General features: G+C 44.7%; 1 pseudogene; it reads right to left on the reverse strand.

Moving 5' to 3' along the window:
- Positions 1 to 964: 964 nt before the first annotated feature.
- Positions 965 to 1,116, reverse strand: LOC120524719 (annotated as a pseudogene).
- Positions 1,117 to 18,136: the final 17,020 nt, after the last annotated feature.

Genomic DNA, 18,136 nt, shown 5'->3' on the forward strand with positions numbered 1-18,136 from the left:
AAAACACCCTGCCAACCCCAGAATCCTAAAAACCGGGGTTCCAACTCCAGACCATGGGGCTGGCAGAATCGAATGCCCTTTGGTGAAAAAATGCGACAAAGGCTGCTAAGAACTTTGCGATATTCCGTTTGCGCTCCATCCACTGTGGGATTCGTTATGAGACCGAGGTTGCTGGTCCTTTCTGGACGATGCCCCTTTGTGAAGTTGCAGGCTCCCGTCTGAAGAGCTGGCGGATCTATCTCTATCTATGCTATCCATCCATCCATCCATCCATCCGTCCATGGGGGTGGAGCGGGTAACGGGGGGTTAAATGGGTGGCGGGGCGAGAGAGGACAGAAGGGGATCAGCATGAAGGACAGCGTCATTCTAATTCAAAAGACATTCGAAAAATTTCAAAAGAATGGCAAAAAAAAAAAAAGAAAGCCAGACAGGGGAAGGGGGAAAAAAAAAAACATCGGCTGTCGTTCAGAAAAGAGGGTTTCCCAAAGTTGCATATTTGGGGAGAGAAAAAGGCAGCCCTCGTTTACTGAATACCGAGTGCTGTAAAGCTTTTGCCTTTCTGCCAGCAGGAGTCGCCCTTCACCTCGTCTTTTCTTTCCTCCTTCACCTGTTCAGAAGCTGGGCTCTTGGCAGCAAGGAAGCAGCTTAAAATCAGTAAAGAGGCACTAAAATAATGAATGATTATTTATATTATTATTTTATTATTGTTGGGGGGTCCTTAAGATAAATACATACATTGATTGTTAATTTAAATTAATATTATTTTTATTATAATTTTCTATGGGCGGGGTCTTAAAATAAATAAATAAATGGACAGACAGACAGATTGATTGATTGATTTTGAACTTCTTTATTTGTTGCTTAAAGCTCCCAGAGCCGTTGTCTCGAGCTCCTGTTACAATCCTTAAGCACCACTTCCATAAAGTTGAAACGCATGTTTTCAGTCTTTTTGAACCAGGACTATCAGGAGTGCGCGCGTCCCCACTACCACAAATTATGCAGTCGGTTTCCCGCATTTGGGAAATCGCGGGGGGTCAACACACCCGGTGCAATGGATGAGCCTCGCCCTGGGGGAACCACCTTAGTGATCATGGTATCTCCCTGCCAGGTAAGTATGGTTGCACAGCCCGGGCTCATCCTCCCCTTCCTCGCTTATCGCTCGGCGGGGAGGTTTTCCCCAGCACAGTCCTCGGTCCTTGCCCCCTTGGGCTCTTCGGGATCCTTCGCTTCTTTGGCCTCGGGCGCCTGGCCGGAGCTAGCTGCTGCCCCGACGCCCGTGTGCACCGTGACCCGGATGTTGGGGTTGCACCGACCTCCCCCTGATTGAACAGGTTTCACTAGCAACCCCAAAGTGTCCTCTTATCAAACCAGCCACCCATCGCTGGAGCTTATTGGCTGGAAGAGAAACAGGAGGGTGGGGCTGGGCGGGGTGCTGAATGAGAAACAACCGCCAAAGCAAGACAGGCGGCAGGCGGCGACAGGAGGCAGGAGCAAAGCTGCGAGGGAAGGCGACCTGCGCTCCGGGAAGGAAGAAGCCCTCGGCGTGGGCTGCCTGCGGCAGCAGAGCACCTCGGAGACCTGCGCCCGGTGCTGCCCCTGGTTGATGCCACTGTGGGATTGCACGTTAGAAGGATACAGGTTGCGGTTCTTTCTGGAAGATGCCCCTTTGACCAGTTGCAGGCTCCGTCTGATGAGCTGGACGGATCTCTCTGTCTATCATCCATCCATCTCATCCATCAACATCCATCCATGGGTGGACAGGGTAACAGGAGTCTTAAATGGGTGGCGAGGCGAGAGGCCGACAGAGGATCAGTATGAAGACAACGCACATTCTAATTCAAAAGACATAACTTAAAATTTCAAAGAATGGCAATAAAAAAAAAAAAAAATGAAGACAGACAGGAAGGAAAAAAAAAAAACATAGGGCTCGTTTAAAAAAGAGGCTTCCACAGTTGCCTATTTGGGAGAGAAAAAGCAAGCCCTCGTTCTACATACCACTCTGAACGCCGATCTCGTCCGATCTCGGAAGCTAAGCAGAGTCGGGCTCGGTTAGTCTTGGATGGGAGACCGCCTGGGAATACCGAGTGCCGAAAGCTTTGCCTTTCTGCCAGCAGGAGTCGCCCTTCGCCTCGTCTTTTTCTTTCCTCCTTCCCACCCGTATCAGAAGCTGGGCTTTTGGCAGCCGAGTGATCTGGGGCAGCCCTGGGTACACGTTCGAGACTTGAGCCGGTGCTTGCCCTCCTTTGATGCCACTGTGGGATTGCAGGTTGGAAAGGACACGAGGCTGCTGGTCCTTTCTGGACGATGCCCCCCTTTGTAAAGTTGCAGGCTCCCCGTCTGAAGAGCTGGGCGAGATCTATCTGTCTTTCCCTATCCATCCATCCATCCATGAGGAGGAGCGGGAACAGGGGTCTTAAATGGGTGAGGCCGAGAGGCCGACAGAAGGGATCAGCATGAAGGACAACGTACATTCAAATTTAAAGAATGGCAAAAAAAAAAATGAAGACAGACAGGGAAGGAGAAAAAAAAAAAACATAGGGGGTGTCGTTTGAAAAGGGCTTCCAAAGTTGAGATGTTTTTCTCATAAACGAGAGGTTTTCTCTGATCATTCCCAAATTTTTTTCTGTTGGGAAAAAACTTTCTGTTTATTTGTGTAGCACACCCTTTCCTTCCCCAATACTTCTTTTATCACGTTTATTCGGTCCCAATCTTTCTTCCCGACCTCTCTTTTCCTGACCTCCCAAACACCACCCAAGTCTCTATCCAGCTTGATGTCTACTATGTGTCTCTGCCTTTCTTCCTTCCATATCCTTGCCACTGTGGGGCAGTCCCACGATACATGTCCATACACTTATTTTTTTCTTTTACATCCGTCCCTGGGACATTTAGGCCCTTGTAAATTCTTTCTTTTACTTAAAGCCAGGTTGGTTTCTAGTGCTTCATGGGCGGCCAGCCAGGCTATATCTGCTACTTGATTATTTGGAAACTTTCCCCCAAATCTTTCCCATATCAGTTTAGATTCCTCTCTAGATTTCCCAGTAATGTTTACTGGCTTCTCACTTTCCTTACTTTTCCACTAATTCTTTCCACCTCCTCCACAAGTCCTTTTCATCCTGCTGAAGCCCACAATCTTTGATACAGTCCATCAACCTCCTGTATAGTTTGGGTAATCTAAACTCATATGGTTTCTTGTTCTGGGTTTTATAAAGCCCAAACCTTCTTAGATGACCACCCATCATGTACCTGGCTAAATCCGCTGCCCTCCCTTTCCCGCTCTGTAACAAGGATATGTAAACGGCCGTGTATTTCAATCTTAACAAGATCCTTAAGTCCAGAAAACCTTTCTCCCCCTTTCCTTTTTTGTTTCTTTACTTTCTGTCTTGCGACCTTCTCATCTGTAGACCTCCCAAAAATAAAAACATTGTCTTTCGATTTTCCTTAGAATATATTTTGTCCTAAAAAACTGTTGCCAGAAAAGAGCCTGGGCAAAATTATTGACTTAATTAGCAAAATTTTGCCCTCATATGTTAGTCTCCTAGTCCTCCAGAGACTTGTGAGCTTGTATAACTTTCTTTCCATCTCCTTCCAGTCTCTTCTTCCCTCCTTCTCCTCTCCAAAATGGATCCCTAATATTTTAACCGCCCTCTATGTATTTTCATATCGGTCCCAAAGTCCTCCTGCCACTTGCCCTGCAGATGGCACTCGGATTTCCCCTTATTTAATTGGGCTCTTTTGCTTTTTTGAATTCTGTTCCTAGCAGATATCTGATCATATCCGCTAACTTCCCAATTTTACTTAATGTCATATTAACAACAGTTGCTGTGTGTCTTAAAGTCAACTCCCTTTCTATATTCGGACCTCTTTCCTCCATTTTCATTACCTTCCTTCTTGCCAATTTTTCACATTATGAACCCTATAAGAACACAAAACACTTTCTTATAATTCTTCTTACTATTTTCTTTGGTGGAAAAAACACATTTGCTAAATACGATAGTTTTGGGATTGTAACTGCCTTCATCAGCAATATCTTCCCTTCTATTGATAAGTTCGTTAACCTCCAAAATCCTGCTTTTTTTTTTTTTGGTTATCTTTTTCCCCATTTCTTTCCACTCCATCCTCTCTGTATTCTTAACCCCAATACTTTCACAACATTTGACAACCTTATTCTTCCTAGTGGTTTTCCTTCCATTTCCCCCAACGGATTCCATGAGGAACACAAAGTAAAACCAGCGGTACCAAGGATTCTCCGAAGGGGCACAGTACCAAAGGAGTCCAGTCTTCATCTCAGGTCACTGGGAGCATCCATGTCTCACAAACATATAGCAAGAAAGGAAGCACCAGGACTCTAAAGACTTGGCCCTTCGTTCTTTTGCAGAGATATTGGGAGCCACACACCCCTTTCCAGTGACCTCATGAACCACCAAGCTCTCCCCATCTGTCTACTGACTTCATAGGAAGAGTCACCAGGGACATGAATGTCACTGCCAAGGTAAGTAAACCACTCAACAAGGTCAACACACTCTCCGAAACAGACACACTGCTGATATCTGTGCCCAAGAGGTCATTAAAGGCCTGGCTGTTGGTTTTCATCCAGGACACTCACAAGCCCAGACACTCAGACTCCTCACTCAGTCTCTTGAGCACCCTGATCAGAGCCTCCATTGACTCCACGACAATCACAGCATCATCAGCAAAGTCAATATTCATGAATCTTTCTTCTCCAACAGATGCCCCACAGCCGCTGAACCCCATGACCCTGCACAACACCCAGTCCATACAAGCACTGAACAAAGTAGGAGCAAGAACACACCCCTGACGAACCACAGAATCAACTGGGAAAAACACAGAGGTTCTGTCTCCACACCACTCACAGTACCAGTGTACGGGCTGGCCATGATATCCAGCAACTTCAGGGGGAATCCCACTAAGTCTCAGGAACTCCCACAGGGAAGCTCGAACAACTGAGTGAATGCTTTGTGAAAATCGACAAAGGCTGCTAAGAAACTTTGCCGATATTCACGTTTCGCTCCATGCCACTGTGGGATTGCCGTTAGCAAGGACACGAGGTTGCTGGTCCTTTCTGGACGATGCCCCCTTTGTAAAGTTGCAGGCTCCCGTCTGAAGAGCTGGACGAGATCTATCTGTCTATCTATGTATCCATCCATCCATCCATCCATCCGCCATGAGGTGGAGCGGGTAACAGGGGTCTTAAATGGGTGGCGAGAGCGAGAGACCGACAGAAGGGGATCAGCATGAAGGACAACGTACATTCTAATTCAAAAGACATTCGAAAAATTTCAAAAGAATGGCAAAAAAAAAAAATGAAAGACAGACAGGGCAAGGAGTGAAAAAAAAAAAACATACGGCTGTCGTTCAGAAAGAGGGCTTCCAAAGTTGCATATTTGGGGAGAGAAAAAGGAGCAGCCCTCGTTTACTGGGAATACCGAGTGCTGTAAGCTTTTGCCTTTCTGCCAGCAGGAGTCGCCCTTCACCTCGTCTTTTCTTTTCCTCCTTCCACCCGTGTCAGAAGCTGGGCTCTTGGCAGCAAGGAAAGCGGCTTAAAATCAGTAAAGAGGCACTAAAATAATGAATGATTATTTATATTATTATTTTATTATGTGTGGGGGGTCCTTAAGATAAATACATACATTGATTAGTTAATTTAAATTAATATTATTTTTATTATAATTTTTCTATTGGGCGGGGTCCTTAAAATAAATAAATAAATGGACAGACAGACAGATTGATTATTAAATTTTAATTTTTTTTTATTTTTGTGGGGGGGTTACACTTGTTTTAAATTTAAAAATTATAATTAAAAAGGTTTTATTTTTTAAAGGACACAGGGAGAGGAAAACTCCCAAAAAAAATGTGGTTTTCCCCATTTGGGGGTGCAGGGCCCCGACACCCAGTGAAGGATGGGTCGCCCTGGGGGAAACCCCCTTAGGACAAGACCCCCCCCCAAATTTTGAGGAACCCCCCGTTACCCCGGGTTTACCCCCGGGGGAGGTTTTAGTCCCCGCCCGGGGCCCCCCTTTTCGGGTCCTGGTTCTTGGGCCCGGGGGGGATGGGGCGCCTCCCAAACCCCCCGGGGCACCGGGCCGGGGGTTGGGCCTTTCCCTCCTCCGATTCGGTTTCCCGAAAACCGATTTTTAAAGTCCAGCCCCTTTCCCGGACTTTTGGTGAAAAAAAGAGGGGGGGGGTTTATGGGGGAAAAAAAAACGCCCAAAGCAAAGCACCAGGGGGCCAAGGGGGGGAGGAAAAAGGAAGAGAAGGCGAGCGTGGGGAAACCGGGAAAGCGCCCGGGGGGGCGCGACAAGGGGGAGCACTGGAAGAGCGCCGGGGGCTGGGGGGATCGGGGAGCCGGGGTCAGCCCGGACGAGCCGGGCTTTCCCCAGCCCCGGGGTTGCAGGGGCAAGGTAGAGGTTGCGGTTCCCTTTTTTTGATGCCCCCCTTTTTAAAATTTCAGGTTTTTCAGACACGAGTTTTGTCTTCTAATCCTTTTCTCCCCTTTCCCCTCCATGAGGTGGAACGGGTAACAATCTAAAAATAACAACCAAGAAGGGGGCGGGGTAGGGAAAAAAGTTTCTAACAAAAAACAAAAAAAATTTTAAAAGAAGGCAATTTTTAAAAAAAAAAAAAACAGGGGAAAAAAAAAAAAAAAAAAAGGGGGGCAGAAAAACCCCCAATTGCCCTTGGGAGGAAAAAAAAACCCCTGTAGGGAAACCCAACAGCCCCTTCGGTCCACTGAAGCCGAGTCGGGCCCCCGGCTTTGATGGGGCCCAAAACCGGGGGGAATTTTTCCTTTGCCAGCAGGGGCCCCCTTTGCTTTCCCTTTTTTTTTTCCCCCTTCCACCGATGGGGGCCCCTTTTTTCAGCCGAGGATCTGGGGCAGCCCTGGGACACGTTTAATTGGCCGGTTGCCCCCCCTTTTATGCCACCGGGGATTGCAGGTTAAAAACACGAGGTCTGGTCCTTTCTGGACGATGCCCCCTTTTTAAAATTTGGGGCCCCCCCCTGAAGAGCTGGAGATCATCTGTCTTTCTATCCATCCATCCATCCAAGGGGGAACGGGAAAGGGGGGGCTTAAATGGGTGGCAGGACAGAGCAAAAAAAGGGGACGCATAAAAGACATTCAAATTTTTAAAAAAAAAAAAAAAAAAAAAAAAAAAGAAGGGGAAGGAGAGAAAAAAAAAAAAAAAAAGGGGCAAGGAAAAAAGGCTCAAAGTTAGATGTTTTTCATAAAAGAGGTTTTCTGATCATTCCAATATTTTCTGTTGGGAAAAATTTTTGTTTATTTTGTATGCACACCTTTCCTTCCCCAATACTTTACTTATTCGGTCCCAACTTTCTTCCCACCCTTTCCTGACCCCCCAAACACCACCAAGTCTCTATCCATTTATGTCTACTTGTTTCTCCTTTCTTTTTCCCCCTTTTGCCATTGAGTCCCATTTTCCTACTGCCCTTTTTTTTTTTTTTTAAAACCTCTAAAGGGCCCCTTGGGCCCTTTTTTAAACCCGGTTTTCTATGTTTGGCCCCCCAAAATTTCAATTGTTTAAATTTAAATTTCCCCCAAAATTTTTTCCTTCATTTAAATTTTTTCAATTTTCCCTAAAAAGTTTTTTTTTCAACCTACTTTTTATAATTTTTTCCAACCCCCTAAAGTCCCTTTTTTCCCAAACCAAAATTTTTGTTTGTTTATAACCCAATTTTAATTAAACCATATTTTCCCCCTTCCCCCTTTTTAATACCCACCCATTTTATCAAACCGCCCCCCTTTCCCCTTTCGGGGTTTAAAAGGGGCTTTTTTTCACAACCCCCAAAAAAAAAACCTTTCTCCCTTTCCTTTTTTTTTTCTTTTCTTTTCAAAATTTTATTTGACCCCCCAAAAAAAAACTTGCTTTATTTTCCCCCATTATTTTCCTAAAACCCTTTTTTTTTCCCCAAAAATACCCATAAAAATTTTCCCTCTATGTTTTTCCTGTCCCCAAAAAAGGCTTTTAAAATTTCTTTTATCCCCCCGTTCTTTTTTTCCCCCCTTTTTTTTAAAATGTCCTAATATTTTAACCCCCCCTCCCAAATTTTTAAAAGTTTTAAAAAAACCCGGTTCTTGAAAATTTTTTTTTCCTTTTTAATTGGGGGCTTTTTTCTTTTTAATTTGCCTAAAAAAACACATTCCCTTTTAAATTCCCAATTTTCTTTTGGAAAAAACAAAATCGGTTTTTAAAAAACTCCCCTTTTATACAATTTTTCCCCCCATTTTCTTACCTCCCTCCCTTTTTTTTTTAAATTTTCCCATCACAAAAAAATTTTTTAACCAATACTTTTTAAAAAAAATTTGAAAAACCTATTTTGGGTTTCTCCTTTCCCCCAAAATTTTCCTTTAATAAGGGAAACCCCCAAAATCCGGGTTTTCTTTTTTTCCCTTTTTCCACCCCCCCTTGATTCTTTAACCCAATATAAAAGACAACCATTTTTCCCTTTGGTTTTTCCCTTTTTTAAGGGGTATGGGACCAAAAACCCCCCAAAGGGCCCCAAAAAATAAAAGGGGCCGCTTCATTAGGTCACGGGAGAATGTCTCCCAAAATAACAAAAAGGAAACACCGGACCCAAAGGGTTGGCCCCGCTTTTTGGAAAATTGGGGGCCCAACATTTCCAGGACCCCCTAACCCCAAGCTCTCCCCATCGCATGACCAGGAAATCACCCGGGGCATGAAGTCACGGAAAACCCCCAACAAAATCCACACCCCCAAAAAACCTCTGAACCCCACTTAAACCTGGCGGGCACCGACCCCCACAACCAACTGAAACCCCACCGTCTTTACACCCTGTAGGACCCCCAAACCCAGAATCCCAACTTTGAAAACCCAAATTTTAAACTTTTTCCAAAAGAGCCCCAACGTTTTAACCCCCGATCACAAACCCCCTAAGACTGAAAAAAGTGGGGGCAACCCCCGAAACCCGAAAACAAAAACCGGTTCTGCCCCAAAACCCCTCCCGTCCCAGGAGCCATTATCCGCAACTTTAAAATCCATCAACCCCGGTGGAACCCCAAAAGGGGCCAAAAAGGTTTTGTTTGGGAAACACAAAGGTGCTAAGAAATTTTTCCGTTTTGTTTTCCCCGTGGAAAAAAAAATAAACAGGTTGGGTTTTTAAAAATTCGGCCCCGCCGAAAGGGCCCATTGTTATTTGAAACCCCCTCCTCCGGGCCCGAAAAATAAAAGGCTTTAAAAGGGGGTAAGCTTTTTTTGGGGGAAAGGGTTTGCAGAAGGGAAAGGCTTTAATTTAAAAAGCATTAAAATTTAAAAAAAATGGAAAAAAAAAAAAAAAAAAGGGGGGCAAAAAAAAAAAAAATAGGTGTTTTAAAAAATTTTTTAAATTCTATTTTGGGGGGGAAAAAAATTTTATGGGAAACGATGTGTGTTTTGCCCTTTTTTTGGGAAGCCCCTTTTAGTCTTTTTTTTTTCCCCCCTTCCAATTGGGGGGAAAGCCCTTAAAAAGGGGAAAAGGAAAAAAAATTTAAAAGGACTAAAAAAGAAGATTTATAATTTTTTTTAAATTTTGGGTGGGGGTCCCAAGAAAAAACCAAAGAAGAATAAAAAATAATTTTTTTAAAACTTAAGGGGTCCCAAAATAAATTAAAAAAAGGGAAGACAGGGTTTTTATTTTTGCTTCATTTTGAAAATCCCCGAGCCTTTCCCCCGGCCCCCTTTTGCCCGACCCCTTTTTCGAGTTTTTTTTTTTTCCCCGACCCTCAGGGGGGGGCCCATTTTCCCCCTACCCCAAAATTTTGACAGTTTCCCCAAAGGGGTGCAGGGGCAGCACACCCCAGGAATGGTGAAAACCCCCCCGGGGGGACCCTTATGAAACCACCCCCCAAAAAAAGGCCGGGGGCCCGGGGCCAACCCGCTTGGGGGGCGGGGTTTCCCGAACCGGGGGCCCGGGGCTTACCTGGCTTTTTTTCCCGAGGCCCAGGCGGGTGCCCGGGCCCCAAAGCCGGACTGACCGGTGTTTTTGACCACCCCACCACCCTTTAAACAGGTTCCCCGCCGGACCCCCTTTAAAGAAAAAAACCCCCATGCTGGACCCATTGGCTAAACCCCAATAACTCATTAAAGGGGAAAAAAACCCAAAACAAAAAAAGGCGAGGCGGGGGAAGGAGGCAGGAGGCAAGCTTTAAAAAAGGGGCCCCCCCCAAAAGGGAAAAAAAAATTTTTTGGCCCGCAGGAGTGAAACCCCAGGCCCTTTTGGAGGGGAGTGGGCCCCTTTTGGGGGACGGGGGCCCCCCCTTTTTCCACTGGGGACGCCCCGAAGGTAAGAGGTTTGGGTTTTTCTGGGGGCCCCCTTTTTAAATTGACTTTTGCCCTTTAGCGGGAAATTTTCCCCGCTTTTTTTCCTCCTCCACCAAAATTCCCCCCCAAAAAAAGGGGACCCGGGAAAGGGAGCTTTGGGTGGCCCTTGAAGGCCCGAAGGGGCGAAAGGGACAAGCCCCTTTAAAAACCTTAAAATTTCAAAAAAATGGGTTTAAAAAAAAAAAAAAAAACAGGGGGAAAAAAAAAAAAACATAGGGGCCCGGGAAAAAAGGGGCTTAAGTGCCGGGGGGGGAAAAGGCAGCCCCGACGCCCTCCATTTAAAGCCCAAAAAAAAAAAAAAGCAGACGGGGGAGATTTAGGGGGGGGGGGTCCAAAATTGGAAGTTTTTTCCTTTAGGGGTCGCCCTTTTTTTTTTTTTCCTTACTGTACAAAGGGGGTTTTCACCTATCGGGGAGCCCCCCTTTTGGGCTTCCTTTCCCCCCCCACCACGTTTCAGGTTTAAAAACACTTTTCGGTCCTTTCTCATCCCCCTTTTAAAGGCAGGCCCCCGTCAAACTGACTCATTTTTTCTTTTTCCCTCCTCCCTAGGGGGGAAAAACCTCTTAAAGGGGGGCAGGGAAAAGGGGCAGAAGGTATAAGGCAAAATATTTAAATTTAAAAAATCAAAAAAAAAAAAAAAACAGAAGGGGGAGGAAAAAAAAAAAAATTTCCTTTAAAAACTCCAAAGTTTTTTTTTCAAAACAATTTTCGTATCAATTTTTTTGTTGGGAAAAAATTTTTTTTTTTTTAGCCAAAATTCTTTTCCCCCCAAATTTTTTACCGCTACTGGTCCCCTTTCCCCTAATTTTTTTGCCTCCCCAACACCCAAATCTTTTCCCGGATTTTCTCTTTTTTCCTTTTCTTCCCCCATACCTTCCATTGGGAGCCCAAATAACTGCTTTTTTTTTTTTTTTAATGTCCCAATTTGGCCAAACTTTTTTTTTATTGCCAGGGGTTTTTTTTCCCCCATGACCCCAATTTTGACTTAATTTGGGGAAACTTTTTCCAAATCTTCCTTTCTTTTTCCTTCTTTTCCAAATGTTTTCCCCCCTATTTCCCCTTATTTTTTCATTTTTTACCTCCCCAAACCTTTTTTTCCCCGCGAAGCCCCCTCGAACAAATAATCCTGTTTTTTTTGGGGGTTTAAACTATTTTCTTTTTTTTTAAAACCCAAACCCTTTTTGTGCCCCAAACATCCCAAATTCCCTCCCCTTTCCCCCTTTAAAAGGTATTCCCTTTTTCAATTTAACAAAAAAGCCCAAAAAACCCTTTTTTTTTTCCCCTTTTTTTTTTACCCTTTTTAACCTTTTTTTGTTGGTTCCCAAAAAATCCCCTTGTTTCGTTTTTAAATTTTTTTGTAAAAAATTTCCAAAAAAATCAAAATTTTGACTTAAACAAAATTTCCCCCATTTGCCCTATTCCAAAGTGGTTTTCTTTCTTTTCCCCCCTTTTCCCGCCTTTTCCCCCTTTTCCAAAAGGGTCCCTAATATTTTTCCCCTTTTTAGTTTTTCACCTGAAACCTCCTGCCATTCCCCAGAGGACCCGGATTTCTTTTTTAAAAAGGCCTTTTTTTTTGTTTTTAGCAAACCCTTTTAAACCCTAACTCCCAATTTTAAAAATCATATTAAAAAGTTCTTGGGCAAAGTCAAATCCCCTTTTTAATTTAACCCTTTCCCCATTTTTAACCCCTTTTTGCCCAACAAAGAAACCCTATAAAACCAAAAATTTAAACTTCTTTTTTTTGGGGGAAAAAAAAAAGCAAAAGAAAAATTTTGGGGGTTATCAGAAATTTCCCCTTTTAGGGTAAATTGAATCCCAAAAAACCTCTTTTTTTTCTTTTTCCCATTTCCCCCCCTTCCTCCCTGACAACCCCCAATACCAAAATTTGACAAACCCTGGCCTTTATTTAACGGGGTTTTAAAAAACAAAAAAACCAGGGACCGGATTTCCGGGGGAATCCAAAGGGGCCCCTTATCTCAGGTCACGGGGAGCACTGTTTAAAAAAAATTGGAAAGACAAGGCCCTTTAAAATTCTGCCCTTTGCTCTTTTAGGAAATTGGGGGGCCCAACACCCCTTTGGCCTTGAAAAAAGCCCCCCCCTTGTTAAATTTACTTGGAAGAGTACCAGGGGCATGTTCACCCAAAAAAAAACCACCAAACACACAACCTCCCAAAAACGAAAAGCTAATTGTGCCCAAAAAGGCTGAAGGCCTCCGGTTTTCAAGACATCAAACCCCAAAAGCCCAATTTTAGACCCGACAGGAGAAAAATAGCCCAGGAAATTTTTTAAATTTTTTTTTTAAAGAGCCCCCCTGAACCCCCCGCCCCGAAAAAACCCCCCCCCAAAAAGGGCCTAAAAAAGGGGCCCCCCCCCGACGAAACCCGTCCTGGGGAAAAAAAGGGCTTTTAACCCCTAAGGGACCATTTAAAGGTTTAAAATATAAATTGGGGTCCCCCTAATCTCGGAATTTAAAAATTTAAAATAAAAATTTTTTTTGGGGCCAAAAACTTTTGGAACACGTTGGGAAAATTGGGGTTTTAAAGCAAGGGCCGAGTTGTTTGGGCCTTTTTTTAATGCCCCCTTTAAAGTTGAAATCCCGTTTTAGCGGGGACAGTTATCAGACCACCCTCCCCCCTCCCCCAAAAGAGGGGGAACGGGGAAAGGGGGGAAAGGGGGTAGGCAAATTTTTGAAGGATAAAGGGGAAAAATTCTTTTTTCAAAAAAAATTCCAAAAAAAAAGAAAGGGAAAAAAAAGGCAACAGGGGAAAAAAAAAAAAAGGCGGTTTTAGGAAAAAAGGGGTTTCCTTGCTTTTGGGGGGGGCCCCCTTTTTTTGGGAAAACGAGTGCGCTTTTCCCGCCGGGAGTGCCCTTTTTGTTTTTTTTTTCCCCTTTCCAACCCCCAAGTGGGCTCTTCCAAGGAAAGGGGAAAATCGTGAGGCCAAAAATTTTAAGAAAAAAAATTTGGGTGGGGGAAGAAAAAAACAGTTAGGGAAAAAAAATTTTAAAACAAAGGGGGGCCCAAAAAAATTAAAGGCGCAGACAGCAGAGAGATTTTTTAACCCATTTTTTTTCAAAGTTTGGGGGCCGTCTACGGCCCCCCTTCCTCCCTTTGCCCCCCACTTATGAAAACTTTTTAGTCTTTTTTGCAGGCTTCGGGGGGCAACCGTCCCCCCCCAAAATTTCACCCTTTTCCCCATTTAAAAAGGGGCCGAACCCGGGGGTTTGGGGCCCCCCCGGGGAAAACCCAAAAAGGGTCAAATTTGAGGGATATTTCAGGGGGGCCCATTCCCCCCCTTTGGGTTAAAAAAAGGGGGGGGGGGGGGCCCCCCAACCCCCCGGGCCCCCTTTGCTTTGAGGCTTTTTTGGCCCCGGGGGGAGCGCTGGGCTCCTGCCCCGCGCCCCGGGTGCAACGGACGGGGGTTGTGGGGCCGCCTAACCGAGAAGGGTTTTTCCTCCCCCAAAGGGGCCCTCTCCCTTTTTTTCCCCACCCCCCCGGGGCTTTTTCGGGAGAAAAAAAGGGGAGGCTGGGCACTGAAGAAAAGCCGCCCCGAAAAAAAACGGGGGCAGCGGGAGGCAAGGCGCTGGGGGGGCGATTTCCCCGGGGGGAGGGGGCCTGGGGGGGTCCCAACGCCAACACCAAACCCCCAGGGGGTGATTTTGGGGAGGGGTTTAAAGTAGACTTGAGGGGGTCCCTTTTAGGGCCCCATTGGGGTTTTTAAAAAAAGGGGAGGGGGGGAAAGCCCCCCCTTGAAAGGAGGTTCCCGTTGAGAGTTTTTAAAAGTTTCTATCCCTCCATTCCTAAACCTCCTATGGGGGGAAGGGGAAAAAGGGGGGTTAAATTTTAAAAAAAACCCAAAACTTGGGGCCCCCTTCCCCTAAAAAAAAAACTTAAAATTTCAAAAGTGGGAAAAAAAAAAAAATGAAGAAAAAAAAGGGAAAAAAAAAAAAACTATTCTTAAAAAGGGTTTTACAGGGCCTTTTGGGAAAAAACCCTTTTTGGGGAGTTTTTCCCCTTAAAGCCACCGGCCCCCATTCGGGGAAAATGGGGTTTTAACTTTAAAGCCTGGGGTCAGTCCCAAATTTTGCCCTTTTTTCCCTCCCTTTTTCCCCCCTTTTTTTTTTTTTCCCCTTCCACAGGAAACTGGGCTTTACGAAAATATCTGGGGGCCCCAACTCAGATTGGCCGGGGGTTTCCCCCCCACCCTTGGGGTTTAAAAGGACCGGACGCTGGCCCCTTTTTGGCGTGTTGTAAAAGGGGGTCCCCTTAAGACTACCAGACTTTCCCCCCCTTTCCTCCTCCATGTAAAGGGAAAAGGTCAAATTTCGAGGGAAAAGGGGGGTTAAAAGGGGGCGAGAAGGCCGCAAAATTTAAAAAAAAATGGCAAAAAAAAAAAAAAGCAAGGGGGGAAAAAAAAAAAACTAGGGCTGGCTTTTAAAAAATTCCAAAATTTTTTTTTTTTTTTTTTTTTCCCTATTTTCGGGGAAAAATTTTTTGTTTTTTTGGGGCCACCTTGCCCTTCCCCAAAAACCCATCCCTTATTTTGGGCCCCTTTCTTTGATCTTTTCCCTACCTAAAACCCCCAATTCCCCCCCTTATGTCTATACCTTGCCCTTTTCTTATATCCTTTTCATTTGGGGGTCCCCATTTTCATACCTTTTTTTTTCTTTAAAACCTTACAACCCCTTTAAAATTTTTTTTTTTTTAAACCCGGGGTTTTTTTTTGGTTTTATGGGCCCCCAGGGATATTTCTTATTATTTGGAAACTTCCCCCAAAACTTTCCCCTTTTTTTTGTTCCCCTAATTTCCCCAAATTTTTTGGTTCCCTTCCCCATTTTTCCCCCAATTTTTCCCCCCCCCCCCAAAATTTTTTCTCCTCTAAACCCCAAAAGAAAGTAAACCCCGTATAGTTTGGGAACTAAATAAGGTTTTGTTTTTTTTATGAAACCTTTTTAAAAACCAAAAAGACCGGCTAAAACCCCTCTTTCCCCCTTCAAAGGAAATTAAAGCCTTACAATCTTCAAGACCTAATGAAAAACCTTTTCCCCTTTTTTTTTTGTTTTTTTTTCCCGATGATTCCTTGTAACCCCCAAAAAATAAAAAACTTCTTTCATTTTTAGAAATTTTTTTCCTAAAAAACTGGTTTCCGGAAAAACCGGGCAAAAAGCCCAATTAGAAAATTCCCTCATTTTAGCCCCCGTCCTCCGGGGCTAGATAACTTTTTTTCCCTTCCCCTTTTTTTTTCTTTTTTCCCCCCCCAAAATGGACCCTATTTTAACCCCCCTCAGATTTTCAGTGGGCCAAACCCCTGACCCCGAATGGACCGGGTTTTTTTTTAACTCGTTTTTGAAACTGCCAAGATATCACAATTTGAATTCCCAATTTTCAATTCAAAACAATTTCTGGGGTCAAAAGTAAAAAACCCCCAAGAACCCTTTTTCCCCACTTTACCTTCCTTCTTTCCATTTTAAAATTTGAAATAAAGAAAACCCTTTCTTTAAAACCCCTTTTTTTTGGTGGCCAAATTTAAATAAGGGGTTTTATGTAACCTTTTTTCACAAAACTTTCCCTTTTATTAGTAAATAAAAAGTTTTTTTGGTTTCCCCCCCCAAAATCCTTCGATTCTTTAACCCCCCAAATTTCCCAAATTTCAAATTCCCATTTTTCCCCAAAGGAAAAAAAAAAAAAAAAACCCCGGGGTTTTTTTAAGGGCTCCAAAAGGATATTAAAAAGGGGTCCAGCCCCTGGGATGGGGAGCATCCTGTCTTTTGAAAAAAAGGACCCAACCCCTTTTTCCCTTTTTTTCTTTTGGGTTTGGAGCCCAACCCCTTAACCCAGAACTCCCTTTAAAATTTTATATTATAAGTGGGCAGAATTTACTGAAAAAAAAAATAAAATAAAATTCCCCAAAAGCAATTAAATTGCCCCAAAGGTATTAAAGGTGTTTTGTTTTTTAGGAATCAACGCCCAGCCTCCCCACCGCCTTTTGACCCTTCAAGATTGTCCAGCTACAACATAGGGAAAAATCAGCCCCCCCAAAACACCCCCAAAACCATCCACACAAAGGGGAAAAAACCCCGGGGAAACCCAAAAATAATGAAAAAAAAAAAGGGTTTGGCCCACCCCCCCCCCGCCCTGGGGGCGGGGTTTTCCAGAATTTTTGGGGCCTTTGCCCCCCCCCCGGGGGTCCCCTGGTCCTGGAAAATCGCGGCGGCCCAACCCCCCTTGCCCTGCCATTGGGACACCCACCCGGGTTTCGGGGTTTCTGACCCGGCCCCCTTTTTTAAAAGGCCCCCCTGAAAAGCTGGGGAAGACAGTAATGCCCATCCATCCCCCCGCCCAAAGAGGGGGCGGGGCCCGGGGGCAAAGGGGGCAGGGGGAAAGCCAAAAAGGGGAAGCGAAGGCCGAACTAAAAAAGCTTCCGTTTTAAAAAGAAGAAAAAAAAAAAAGGGGGGAGAAAAAAAAAAAAACCGGGTTGGCCGGGGCTTCCGTTTCAATTTTGGGGGAGAAAAGGACGTTTTTTCAAAACCCTTTGTTTTGGCTTCTGCCAAACAGGGGTCCCCTTCACCTTTCCTCTTTTTCCTCCTTTACCCCTTTCGAAGGGGCCGGGACAAAGGAAAATTTTAAAAAAGTAAAAAGGACAAAAAAATTTTATTATTTTAAAATTTTTTTAATTTTGGGGGGCCAAAAAAAAAATTTAAAAAAAAAAAAACCATTTGGGGGGGTCCTTTAAAAAAAAAGGGCCACAGTTGATTTTAAGAACCCCTTTTTTTTGCAAACCCCGACGCCACGGTCCTGTTTAACCCAAGCAACCCTGTTGGGGAAAGCTGTTTTTTGCTGTTTTGAACCGGCTTCGGGAGGGAAAGTCCCCCCCTCCCCTTTTCCCTTTTTTCCATTTGGGAAAAGGGGTGCACCGGGGTGATGGGGAGCCCCCTTGAAAACCTTTACATGCATTCCCGCCGGAGTATAGTTGAAAGCCCGCCTTTCCCCCCAATCCCCTTTTTAGCCCGCGGGGGGGTTTTTTTAGCACGTCCCCTCCTCCCTCCTTTGGGTTCGGGCCCGGGGCCCTTTGGGCGAGGCGGGAGTTTTGGGGGCCCCCCGAGCCCCGGTTATTTAGTTTGGGGAAAATGAAGACAGGAAGGAAAAAAAGGTGCCCGCTTTAGAAAAGCCCCAAAGTGGAGTTTTTTCCCAAAAAAAAGGGGTGGGGCTCATCTGTGGAAAAACCCCCCAAAGAAAAAAAACGGGCAAACCCCAGGAGGCAAACCCGGGGGGGCCCTTTGGCCCCCCAACCAAAAAAGCGGCCGGGGCCGCCCCAAAACCCCCGAAGACCCCGGGGTAATGACTCCCCTTTCATCGCCAAATTTTGGTTTTTCCCCCCTTTATAGGGTTGGGCCCCGGGAAAGGGCGGGCTTTTTTCAAAATGTTTCCACCCCCTATAGTTTTTTGTTCTGCATTTCCCCTCCATCCTCCTAATCCTTCCATATAAATCAAGTCTTTAAAAGCGAGCCAAACCTGGGAAGGGACGTATGGGGACAACCAATTTTTTTGTCTTTTTAAAAAAAAAACAAAAAAAAAATGAAACAAAAGGGGGGGAAAAAAAAAACTGGGCTTGTTTTTAAAAAGGGGCCCAAAGGTTTTTTTTTAAAAACCAAACCCCCTTCCCTTTCCTTTTTCCCCCCCGCCCTTCGGCTTTAAAAAACGGGGCCAAAATTTGGAATTTTGAAACTGGAAAAAACTTTTTTTTTTGCCAAGGAAAGGGGTTTTTTTTTTCCCCCTTCCCCCGAG

Source organism: Polypterus senegalus, chromosome 2, assembly GCF_016835505.1.
Source record: "Polypterus senegalus isolate Bchr_013 chromosome 2, ASM1683550v1, whole genome shotgun sequence".
In the NCBI taxonomy this organism is placed as follows: domain Eukaryota; kingdom Metazoa; phylum Chordata; class Cladistia; order Polypteriformes; family Polypteridae; genus Polypterus; species Polypterus senegalus.